The sequence below is a fragment of the Protopterus annectens genome, chromosome 13.part0 (assembly GCF_019279795.1).
Source record: "Protopterus annectens isolate FY-2018-M chromosome 13.part0, PAN1.0, whole genome shotgun sequence".
Classification (NCBI taxonomy): Eukaryota; Metazoa; Chordata; order Ceratodontiformes; family Protopteridae; genus Protopterus; species Protopterus annectens.
Genome location: NC_056747.1, coordinates 210,143,056 through 210,155,756, shown reverse-complemented (window position 1 = coordinate 210,155,756; position 12,701 = coordinate 210,143,056).

Below are 12,701 nucleotides of genomic sequence, written 5' to 3'. Positions count from 1 at the left end.
TAGGTTTCGCTCATCTCATAAATGATGCTGGCAGCATAAGTGTACCGTCTATTATACCAGCTTGAGCAATTTCCATGTAGACACTATCATCACCTAATAAATGTTCAAGACTCTGTACATAAAAATGCGTACCAATAACCACAATCCTGCTGCCTTGGTGACAGGTCTAATCTCAAAATCTTTATTATTCTTGAGAGTCTCAAGTGCAGAAATGAGCTCAATAGATGCATTAAAACATCTATAACCCTCCCTGTCAAAAGGTGCAAATGTTGCTTCAGACTTTATAAACTGCAGTAATAAGGAGAGTAATCAGACCTGGGTTTTGTGTAAGATTTTCTACTATACTGTCTTGGGGACAAGTCAGTCTGAAACTGATATTACTATTAAAAAGATGACACACTGTTAGTGCAGTCACCACATGAGAGTTGGAAACAAGCACAAATGTATTAAGTCTTTCATTTCAATACTAACAGTTTAAGAAAAAATGTAACATGACTGTGTGCATGAGTGGCCTGTATGAATCTTGGATTGTTTTAGTCACTGAAATCTATATTAAAAGCTTTCATATCTAGTTCTGAACTGCTTTTCTAATTAAATAATCCTACTAGACAATTATTTTTTCAGAGACATTCTGGGAACATTGGTTAAATGAGCTGCATAGAGTCAGAGTATGAGACTGGGGGACTAAGAGGACCTAAATGAGGACTAGAAGCCCATCAACCGCTCATAGACATAATCATCTTCATAAAACTGTTGGATTAGAATGTTTACCAGACTAGAGTGTTTTATAGGCAGGCTAGAAAACACAATGTGTTGGCATTGCTGTTTTTGTCGATCATTTAAATTCTGTCTTGGACTCCTAATAACTTCATTTAACGAAGGAAGAAGAATGACTGCGAGTTCTAGGATCACTGGTAATAAGCAGTTCATTGTCTCCTGCACTTACACGCAGCCTAATGACTGTGAAAGCACAGTATGTACTGACTAGGGAGCAAGTACCTGTCATGCAGACTTCACCTGTAGAGCTATGGTGCAGACTGCAGCGTCGATCAATGTGTTAAATTAAAACAATGCAAATGTAGAAACAGTCATAATTCCCAAGTACAGAAGAGACAAATGTCACCATTTTTGATATGATATTCCATATAGAGATAAGACCACAACAATAATGGCACACCAGGCAAAAGAACTGTATTTATTTCTGGTAAAGATAGGTGTTGTGGTGTATGATTGTGAAGAAGACAACACGGTGTAACCTCAATACAACGGAGGCACAGAAAACACAGGTATCCCCTAGTGGAGACCCACCATAGACAGCTTATTGAAATATTGTGCAATAGTACAGATTCAGGCATGAGGCATAGCTGAGCAGTAGGTAGGTATGATCTACACACGGGGCATCAGAGCTGAAAGGCCGAGACAACAGCAACAAAACAGCATAGCAGTAACTTTAGTAAAGCACAGAAGATACAAACAGCAGATGTTCTTCATCTCACATTGCTGCAGTCCTTACACTTGGGTAGTCCGCTGTCCTCGGTCGGCCCGAATATCAAAGTATAAGGCTGACGTCGGTTTAGTAAAGCACAGAAGATACAAACAGCAGTTATGGAGATGCACATTGTGGGAGGCCCTACATATGCAGACAATAGGCAGATGAAAACAAGGTGCTTGCTTACAAAGTAAAGAATGCAGTCTGAGGCACACAGGAGGACAGAGCATGCACTGACAATGACCAAAGATAAAGAAGCACAGAAAAATAAAGTATACACAGCTGTGCAAACCTTCTGCGTGATTTGCATTTTGATCAGTCCAATGGACATTTGGCAGTGTCTTGTCCATAATATTGTATGCCAGTTGTAAACAGGTCTTTCTGGAGCTAACAAAATGCATCAGGAGATGAGCATGGCACAGCAGAAGATTCTTACAAGAATCAGTCAACATGAAGTGAATAATAACGTGAATGTGGGAACAGTAAGCATGTGACAAACCATGGCATATTCCTATAGTGGCAGGCCATGTCCCATGGCAATGAGGTAGTCCTCCATTTGTAAGTGACTTTATTTTGGGGGACTGTATAAATATGCAGTTTACAATCCTTATAAAAAATGCACAATACAGGGGGCCTCTTCACTGCTAAATGGTTTTGTTTGCTTGTATTCACTCTAGCTTGGTCAGTCTGCAAAAATATGATCATCCAGTGTGCATAAAGTGCTGAAATATAGCATAAAAACAATTGTACCAACCTTCTACATAGTTTTTATTTTGATCAGTCCAACGGACATTTGGTGGTATGTTGTCTATTATATATTGGATGGTTCCTCACCACCCATATATATACATGCCTGCAACTTCTGAGTCGCATATTTTCCCTTATGATATTTTGTATATGTTACTCAGCCCCAAACATGCTATGTAACATATTAGACAGAATGCTGTAGGTATTTTCCTTGTGATAGGAACACAAGGGTCGTGAGACATGAGATGCACTTCCTCCATTTATGACTGCTTAACCTTCATTCTCATCTTGCTGACAGATATATTGAGATAAATGAAAAGATCCACTTGTCATGTCTGTACTTGAGGAATGATGTACACAGACATGTACACACATACCCCTACACACCCTGCAATGCTAACTTAAAATCTGAGATGAGGAAGAATAATTGGAGACAAGCTAGAGGTCTGATGTTCAGGTGTGTAGTGTTAAGAAGATAACCATACAGTTAGCTGCAGTAGGGTTGCAAATAAGGGCATATACCAATGGTTACATTCCATATATTAGTAGTGCCATGATGGTGCACATAAGGGCATATACCAATGGTTACATTCTGTATATTAGTAGTGCCATGATGGTGCACATAAGGGCATATAACAGAGGTTATATTCCATATATTAGTAGTGCCATGATGAGGCACATAAGGGCATATACCAATGGTTACATTCCATATATTAGTAGTGCTATGATGGTGCACATAAGGGCATATACCAATGGTTACAATTCTTTATATTAGTAGTGTCATGATGGTGCACATAAGGGCATATAACAAAGGTTACATTGTGCAATTCAGTAGTGCCATGATGGTGCACATAAGGGCATATACCAATGGTTACATTCCATATATTAGTAGTGCTATGATGGTGCACATAAGGGCATATAACAGAGGTTATATTCCGTATATTAGTAGTGCCATGATGAGGCACATAAGGGCATATACCAATGGTTACATTCCATATATTAGTAGTGCTATGATGGTGCACATAAGGGCATATACCAATGGTTACAATTCCGTATATTAGTAGTGCCATGATGAGGCACATAAGGGCATATACCAATGGTTACATTCCATATATTAGTAGTGCTATGATGGTGCACATAAGGGCATATACCAATGGTTACATTCCATATATTAGTAGTGTCATGATGGTGCACATAAGGGCATATACCAATGGTTACAATTCCGTATATTAGTAGTGTCATGATGGTGCACATAAGGGCATATAACAAAGGTTACATTGTGCAATTCAGTAGTGCCATGATGGTGCACATAAGGTCATACACCCATGGTTAGTGTGCAGTTCAGTGCCATGATGGTGCATACAAATGCATATACCAATTTTTACAATATGCCATTCAGTACTGGCATGACGGTGCAATGGACAGCCAATTTCCTAAATGTTGGCATGAGATTGCTAGTATTGTATGGAGTAATGCTTTATGGTTGCAGTACAATGACCGTATTTGTAGCTTGTTGAAGACTGCTGCAACTGTAGAAATAACTCAATTATTTAGCATTTACACATTCTTTTGCACACACTGCCCTTTGTAACCCATTCATTTTTGTAAAATAGCCACTGGCAAGTCTATTCATCTGACTACAAGGGCTGACTCATAGGTGTGTCTACAAATCTGATTTAGATAAGTGTGTGATACAACTTTGAATCCTATTTGCTTTAAAGGATGTTTGAATTAGTTTAAAATTTTCTCAGTTTTAGAAGTCATTACAATTAACTTCAACACCGTTTGTAAAGCAGATTATATATATATTTTTTTTTTTAACTCCCCTCCGCAAGTCTTCTTGACTCAGCCAAAGCCTCCTCTACTTTCACCCTATTGATCCATGTTTTCCTCCTCTTGAATGATGGGAATCGGGTCCACAGGGGTTCGACAAACCCTACCATATGTATGTGTATATGTATATATATATATATGTGTGTGTGTGTAATATATATATATATATGTATATGTGTGTGTGTGTGTAATATGTGTATGTATATATATATATATACATATATATATATATATATATCTATGAGAATTCTCCCAGTATCACCCACATTAGGGCTAAGGACAGGCCCATCCATTCCTGGAATGACGGTCCTACAGCTATTTTCTTCAGGGACATGCTCACCACCACCTTCCTCCATTAGAAGGGATGGTCAGGTGGTAGGGAGCAAAGACAGTCAGTAGGTCAAGCAGATCTTGTAACATATTCTATCCCTCTGGTTGCATTGTGAGCCTTGCAATGGGCATCCCCACAGCAGGTGCATGCATACTACTGGTACATGTAGCACTGCTCACAGCAGAAGCATCACTAGGCCCATTGCTGTAGTTGATACAGCTGTGCTCCTGCAGTTGTCATCATTGCAATGGACTGATGCTACACCTGTCCTGCAGGGATGGGCAAGCCAGTGTTGTATGCTCACTCCCACTATCCCTGCCTGGTCCTTCCAGCTTCCTTACTGCTAGTCAAACAAGAGCCATCTGAGCTGTAGTAAGGGTTTTATTTGTCATGGGGCTAGGTGACTGCTAAAACTTCTTGCTCACGTTTATATCACCTTCCTAAAATTATCACATTCTCTACCAACACAGACTGTAGAATTATCAATGTCAACACCCCAAATTAAATTCTCACAAAAATATCCTAACAACTGCCACCATACCAGATTTATTTGTTCAAATTGCCAACTTTCTGTTCTGTAATCATTTCAGCCCCTCACAGAAGTGTCGCCTCACAGCAAGAGGTTCTCCCATTTGATTCTTGGCTGGAGCACCTTCTGTGTGGAGTCTGCATGTCCTCCCCGTGGTAGAGGTGCGTTCAAAAGACATGTTTGAAAGGGGGTGCCTTCATTGAAGGTTGGGCGTCGAGCTGGCACCTCGGCACCATAAAAATCTACTGCCAATCATTAGCGGACCGGAGTTCCGCTGTGGCGACCCCTAACTGGGAAAAGCCAAAAGAAGAACAGAAAATTAGGTTGAAAACACCTCAGACTTTAAGCTTTCATCCTGTCATTCCTTGATAATTTGTTGGACTTCCTCAACACCTCTTTTATTAGTACCTTAAACTCTTGCAGCATTAATGAATGTAAAACTGAAGTACACAGTTATGGATCACTTTTGAGGTCAAGCAATCCATGCAAAAGAAAGACACTTGAATGAAGCGAGATGAAAATCTGATTGCATGACTAGCAACTGTTTTAGACTATAAGGAACAAGTGTTTCTTTTATTGGAGAAGCTGAGACTACAAATTTCACTTCCCTTAAATATTCCACAATATTAAAATATAGATCAATCTGTTTCCCTCCCTCTCTATATATATATATATACACACACACATACATTTTTTGTGCAAAATATATTACAAATATGGTTGTGCAGTTTTTTCTGCCTATTCTCTGATTCCATGTACCTATAGCACAGCTAGTGCTATCTGATCCCGTGTACCTGTAGCACAGCTAGTGCTTTCTGTTGTACATACTTTACTTGGCACCATATTAATTGTGCCACTGTCTTCAAATATGTCATTTAGTCCTTTTATATATTCTCTTGTTCTTGCTTTTATGGCTGTCTGTGAGAGTATGGAGTCACAATGAATATATAATGCTGATGATCAGGACTCTAATTGTGGGATAGCTCAGAAGGTTGGAACTTTATTTTAGCACATTGAAAAATACTGCTGTCATCTTTTCATGTGCTGTGATTCTTTTTGTACAATATCCCATGGCAGGCAGTGCTTGTAGTAAGTAGAGTGCAAACATATTGTTTGTTGCCAGGATGTTCTATTTATGTAGCAAACAAAGTTCATGTCCCTAGAGCTAGTGTTTCTGGTGCTGCTCATTTTACAGATGTGTGAAAGCTCCATCAGACCTGCATCTAAAGATGCTTTATATGCCAGGCATAGATTGCCTGTCCACAATCTGTAGGAGACTGAGTATAGAGACAGGGGTCTAAGGTGATCTGTACAGGACAGTATGTTAATACTCTGGATTCTCTTAGTGAGGGACCTCTGTGGGTATTTCAACTGTTGCAAATGCCTGGTCAGATGCATGCTGAAGGGGAGTTGTACTCAGTGATGGGTCTGGTAAGGGATGAGTACAGTGTAACTATAACTTCCCTGGACCTGGATGCCATACCCTCGTAAGTTGGGTGACATAGAATAATTTTCTTATTACCTCAGCTACATGTTGATCAAAGGCTGGATTACTGTTTACACATGTTCCCAGATCTCGAACTACTAGCCAACTCTTAGGGGTTTCTTATCAACTGAATAGTTTCTTGGGTAGACATTTTAAAAAAAGGCACTATGATGTACTTCTTTGCACTGAATTTTAGTTTGTAGCTTTGGCATCAGTCATTTGTCTGTGTCTGATCCTCTTGCAGGATGTTAGTACCATGGAGTGAATTTTTGATGGCTCCCAGTTTGCAGTCATCTATGAACTTGGTGAGCCAAGTCTTGACCTCCGAGTAGTAGATGCCAAACAGGAATGGGTTCAGCATGGAGCCCTGTGGTACTGTACTGGTGACTTGCCTCTTGGTGGATGGAGATGGTCTCACCAATCCTTACTACTTGGTTCTACCTGAGCCAGCTGGCAATCCAGTGAGTTGGGTAAGGATTTATGCCTCGTTCAGTGTGTTTGTCCACAATACCTGAGTGGAGTATTGTATTGAATGCCTTAGCCGGGTCTAGTTAGGTTATATACACCATTTTCCCTTTATCAAAGAAGTCTATCAGGTTAAGTAGCATGATCTTCCTTTAACAATCAAACTGGAATGGGTCCATTGTCTGTAGGTTGCCAATGTCTTTGAGCGTTTCCATGATTCATTCCATGGCTTTGCATATTAAACTAGTTATACTGATGGGCATATAGTTTCCAGGGTCTGCTGGTGGCCTACCCTTGTGAAGGAGAATAACCACTGTCATCCTCCATTCAGTTAACATGTAGCCTGGTTTGAGGCTGTAGTTGAAAAGTGACTCAAGTAGTCCTGATGGGTCATATTTTAGGCTCTTTAGGAGGCAACCTGGAATATTGTTGGGCCCCATAGAGGCTATGTTTTTACCTTGGTGAGCACCACGATACCTGTTCCCTGATGAAAGCTGGGGGTTATGCTGGTAGGGATTTCACAAGGGGTGGTAGAGAGGTGTTGGGTTAAAGTTTGAACTCAGTTTGTTGGCCGTCATTTAATGAAGCTGGTCCCATTACTACCAGTTTTGCATACAGTTGCATGTTACATTTGAGGTTTCAGGCATATCCGTAGAAGGCCTTGTAGTTCTCTTTAGCTTGAGAAGCACTCTTGACATTGTGATTGGCTTTGTTGAATTTAATTAATCCTCTAAGTTTTCTGTTTAGCTTTATTAATGATTTGTTGTCATTGAGAGCTGTTCTTTCTGACTGGCCAACTTTTTCCCTTTTGTTGTATATCCTGTTAAGATTAGGATTGCACCAGTGTGGTTTGTTTTTGGGGTAGGTTTTGAGCTTTCTTCTGGTAGGTACAGCAGCAGCTTTGCAGCCATTTACATGTTTGAATTGTTTCTGTGAATAATGCTGCATGGGCTATTGTGAACTTTGGGTTGAGCAGGGCATTGAATTTTGGCAAACTGTAGCTTGATGGGATCTAGTTTGCTTCAGAATAGCTTGTAACTGTTGTAGGTTTTGGTGGTTTTCCAAACTGCGTTTTATTTAGAATGAGACACCAGTGAGGATGTGATATGCCTGAGGGGATGGGATGTGGCTGCAATGCTCTTCCATATACAAGGTCCAGTATATTTAAACATCTGGTCGAAGTGTGCACTAATTGATCAAGGACATTTGTATTGCAGTCCGAAAAATATCGTGGGTGCAAGTTGGTGGCAGTGTCTCAGTCTATAGAGGGGTAGTTAGTCTTCTATTAACAGAGTGTTTGGTTGGATGGAGAGCGCCTCCAGTAGGTCTAGATAAGAGGTGTGTGATTCCTGAAACATAGATGGTGATCTGTAGCTTGCTAAGATATGGTAAGGAACTCTAGCTAAGGAAATTTGCATGTGGATGAACTCCAGGGTATCATCCTGATTAACCACACTTGAGGTATACTTTTGCTAATGTATGTCGAGACAACTCCAGCTTTAGTCCATGTCTGTGTGGCTGATGGTTTAAATGTGTGGAAAATACTAGCTTTGCCCTGCCAAAGTACTCTGTGGCTTTAAACAATGTCTTAGTAACTCCACAGACGTCTACACTCTTCAGCATGAATAGAGCTTGTAGGGTGTGGAGTTTCTTAAAGCTCTTAGCATTGAGCAGTAACAGTTTTAGGTTCCTTTGGGTTTTATTTGCTATATCAGTAGGTTTATCACCTTGGCAGTGCCTAAAAAGGCTCTTAGGGTGTGTGTAAAATTTTAGCCAAAATCCAGAAGCCCAGGGTTGACAGGTGCAGGCTATCTTTGGCAGAGCAATGTGCTTTGTTGACCTTGTCCTCTCAGGTTGACAGATATTGAAATCCTCCTGGACTGACACCAGAAACTAAGCCAATTGTTAGCCATTTTTTGTTCATACTGAGGCATCAACCTTGGTGAAAGGTAGAACACTGTTCAATGCAAGGTGCATACAAGTCTGAGACATGTATTCAGGAGGTCCGTAATGTCTCTCTCTTCACGCAATCCAGAGTTGTCTTAAGTCATTTATGGCCCACATGGACTACAATAGAATCATATGGGTACCTGTGATGCAATGACTTGAGTGCATGTGTAACTTGATGGATCCTGGCTCCAGATAAGCAACTGACAAGCTTCTCCTTGTCCAGTCTGGTAGTTGGAGCATATGTGTCATACATTAGAGTCCACTATGACAAGAGTCCTGGGTAAATTATTTAGTGCTTTATGGGCTTTGTTTTCAGGGGTTCATTTGGGTGCAGGCTTGTATACATGTATTTTATTTTTGCACAGTCTGTGTTTTTTGTATTTGTCCTGTCTTCTCATTCTTTGTGTGTTGCATCAGCATTTTTATCTCCCATAATTTCTGCCTATCCTATTAGTTTTGCTCTACATACTACACTAAAATGATTATCTCTCTCTCAATTAACACAAATCTTTACATAGGCAAAGCTTTGTCCATAGTGTGACTATTCACCATCAATATTTCTGCATTGTTTTGTGTGCTACATTGACACATTTGCTTTTCTTTTCGGGTTTTCTCGTTATTACACATTCCTTTACATCTTATAACTTATTTGTAGTGTCTACTTGTCTCTATTTTTGGCTTCCATGCCAGGTCTAAGGTTCTGGTAAAGCCTAATAACTTGCTAAGGAGAAGTTCTGACTCTACCAATGTTTGTCTTGTATATTTATGCATGACTGGACTATGTGTCTTGTGTGTATTTTGGAATTCAGTTTTTTAGACATTATCTCAGTCTGGTATGCTACATATTTACTGCTATGCTTTACCTGAACTTGATATCTTTTTCAGAATAACTGGCAATTTTCTCAAAGTTCTTGTAATCTATCATCTTCATTCATATGGGTCATATCTGGTCTCCTGTCAAATGTAGTAAAAGCTCTCAAGTCTATGGTCTCTTGCCATACACAGTGCTACACTATAATAAATGTTTCTGGCTTCCAGTTTCTCTTCACTGTGGTGCTATTTGTTTATTTTTATTTACCGGGGTAGTACACCGATTACAACAGACCAGTTGCAAACACAGCCCAGGTGAAGAAATTCACAAAAATACATTTTTTATTTATTTATTTTACATCTGTTGACTGGGAGTGTCTGGCTGAGCTATTACCCTTTTTCAGCAGAGACCCTGGGAGAAAAGCTCCAAAGATATACAATGCAATAAAAATAGCAATACAGATACATTTCAATAAAAATAGCTATAGAGAATTTTGGTAGTTAAAATACGTAAGCTACATATACATGTATATTGTTGACAGATTAACATTCTCCTTTTTGTTTATAGTACTGTTTTAAGTAGAATAAGTTGTATGTTTTGGTTTAAAAAGAGAGTTGAGTAAATATAAGGTTTTGTATGCAGAGTAGCAGAAACTTAAAACGTTACATAAGAATCTCAGTGAGTAGAGTTTAGAAGAAGCTTTGGAGGTTGCATAGGATGGTTAATGGTAAGTTTTATTAAGTTAGTTTTACCTGTACTATAAACGGTAGGTAATAATCAGGGAGGGTGAGTACAATGGCAGGACCAGTGATTTTTAAAGTGGTCTTTGGTTGCTAGCTTAAATTGTTTGGGGTGAGTCGGGGACCTTATTTGTAGTGAGAGTTTGTTCCATGCAATAGAGGGATGGTAGCTATATAAGTTGCACCCTGTGTTGGATTTGGGCACATGAAAATGAAATAAATATGTAAAACAGAACAAACATGGAGTAATCACAAACAGAACAAACATGGAGTAATCACAGAAGGTAGAACATTTCACTTACAACTGAAATTATATAATTAACAGAGTAGAAAAACAAATGTGCATTAATTTTAGTGTTCACTGGACTAATTCTGTGGAGATGATTATCGCAGTTTATATCAAATGCAAGCAGAGGAGGGATCTTCATTGATATCTTTCTCAGAGTCTGAGCTTTGCCATTCTACTTCAAATTAGTATTAATTTATTATTGCTAGTATTTACTTAAGGGACTGCTCTTAATGAAAGTCTTTAACAGTTTTTTAATTGAAATTGACTTAACTTTGTGGTTTAAAAATGAAAAGAAGAAATGCTTCCCTTTTAGATGTTTCCTAATATTTATTTCTGGAGATTTTCTCCCCAGGATTCCATAGCAAATGTGCACTGCTTAGACCATCATTCCTGGTCAGCAGAAATGAACGAATTAATGAGTGAATGAGTGAATGAATGTGAGTAACTGAGTCAAAGGCTTTTACTACATCAATAGAATTGCACCACACAACTTAGTAAGACCATATCAATCTGTTTTATGGCCCGTCCTGAAGACATCAGTGTCACAGTAAACATAACCTAGATTTAGAACTAGGTAAGACATCACTTCAAAAATGTACTCCAATATGTATTCATTTAAAATGGCCCAAGATCAGTATTTTAGGCATTTCAGAATGGTGAGGAAGAAGTGATGGAATTTTATAGGTATTGAATTAGTGTGCAATAATTTTGGTCATTTCAATGTAAAGGGAACTGCAAATAGATTTATGGAAAATTAGATTAAGACATAATAGGTGTACTAACACCGTGGGAACTTTGTTTTAATGCATGAAATAATGGCAACTTCTATTTGATTAGTGCTGGCTGGTATTGCCTTATTAGTACAAACCAACTCTTTTCTATAAAAAGTGTGAGAGAAGGATGAGCTACATTTCCAGCTTGGGCACTGGACTCTGGACCTGAAAAGGAGGTGCTTTTAGTTGAAATCTTAATCATAGTTTTACTAGTTTGAAGTTTGTAAGACCAGCTTATCTGACAAATGGAATTAGAGACTGTTCTGTGCATCTAAAACAGGTGAAACCACTATAAATATAGAAAGGTTAGTTCTTTATTTTTATTTTAGTTTAGCCTAGTAATTATATTTTTTGTTGTCCTATATTTTCATTAAATCACCCAATTTATTTTTCAGTTATTTTCTCTTGACTTTATTTACTTGTGTTTTATTCGTATCATATTTTATGATCTCCCTGCTTGTGGCTGGAAATGGTACTTAAGGGTCAACTGACCTGACCTTTTACCCAGTGACTAAATAAGTAAACAAAATAAGTAATTTGGCAAGTGCTGGCCAACAACTGACTAAGGAAATCAATTCAGCTCCACTGTTGTTATGCACTTTAACATTTGCTTGCTTAAAATTGATCTATTTTCTAAACAGAAGGTAAATCCAGTCAGTATTGATGATACTCTTGCAGGAGCTTTGTTTCTGCCCTCTGACTTTGCATTTATTGTACAAGCATTTGCCACGTTTTTAGATAAGCCTGTAGTTCTGATTCCCAGCTTTGTGCCTTCATTTTAGTTTGTCAGAGTAGAAGGCAGTGGCTCCTTTGCACTGCTAAACTGCTATTATAAATGACTTCAGCATACCTCTCAACTGTCCAGGTTTTTCGCAGAATGTCCAGATTTTTGCATCATTTTTTGTTACTCATAAAATTTTAGTTTTCTGACAAATCAGTGCTGAATTCCCAAAATAATGACATTTGAGTTTCAGACTTCATACCCTTCAAAAATTCATGCTAATGTAAAACCTGTTCTATCAGCTTTCTACGTTTATAAGAACAATCTTTAAAAAGTGTCCCTATTTTTGGGCCTTTGTCCCCCCATTATTTATGGCTCTGTCCAGATTCCTTGCTCTAAGAGGTTGAGGTATGGTTCAAATGCTGGAGATGTACTCTTTGGCATAGAAAAGTGCTCTGTCTGTACAGCCAGCGTCTGGGAGAAGTAAATGTCGGCAATCAAGAAATTGCTGATGCATAGAAATTCTTACCCAACCAT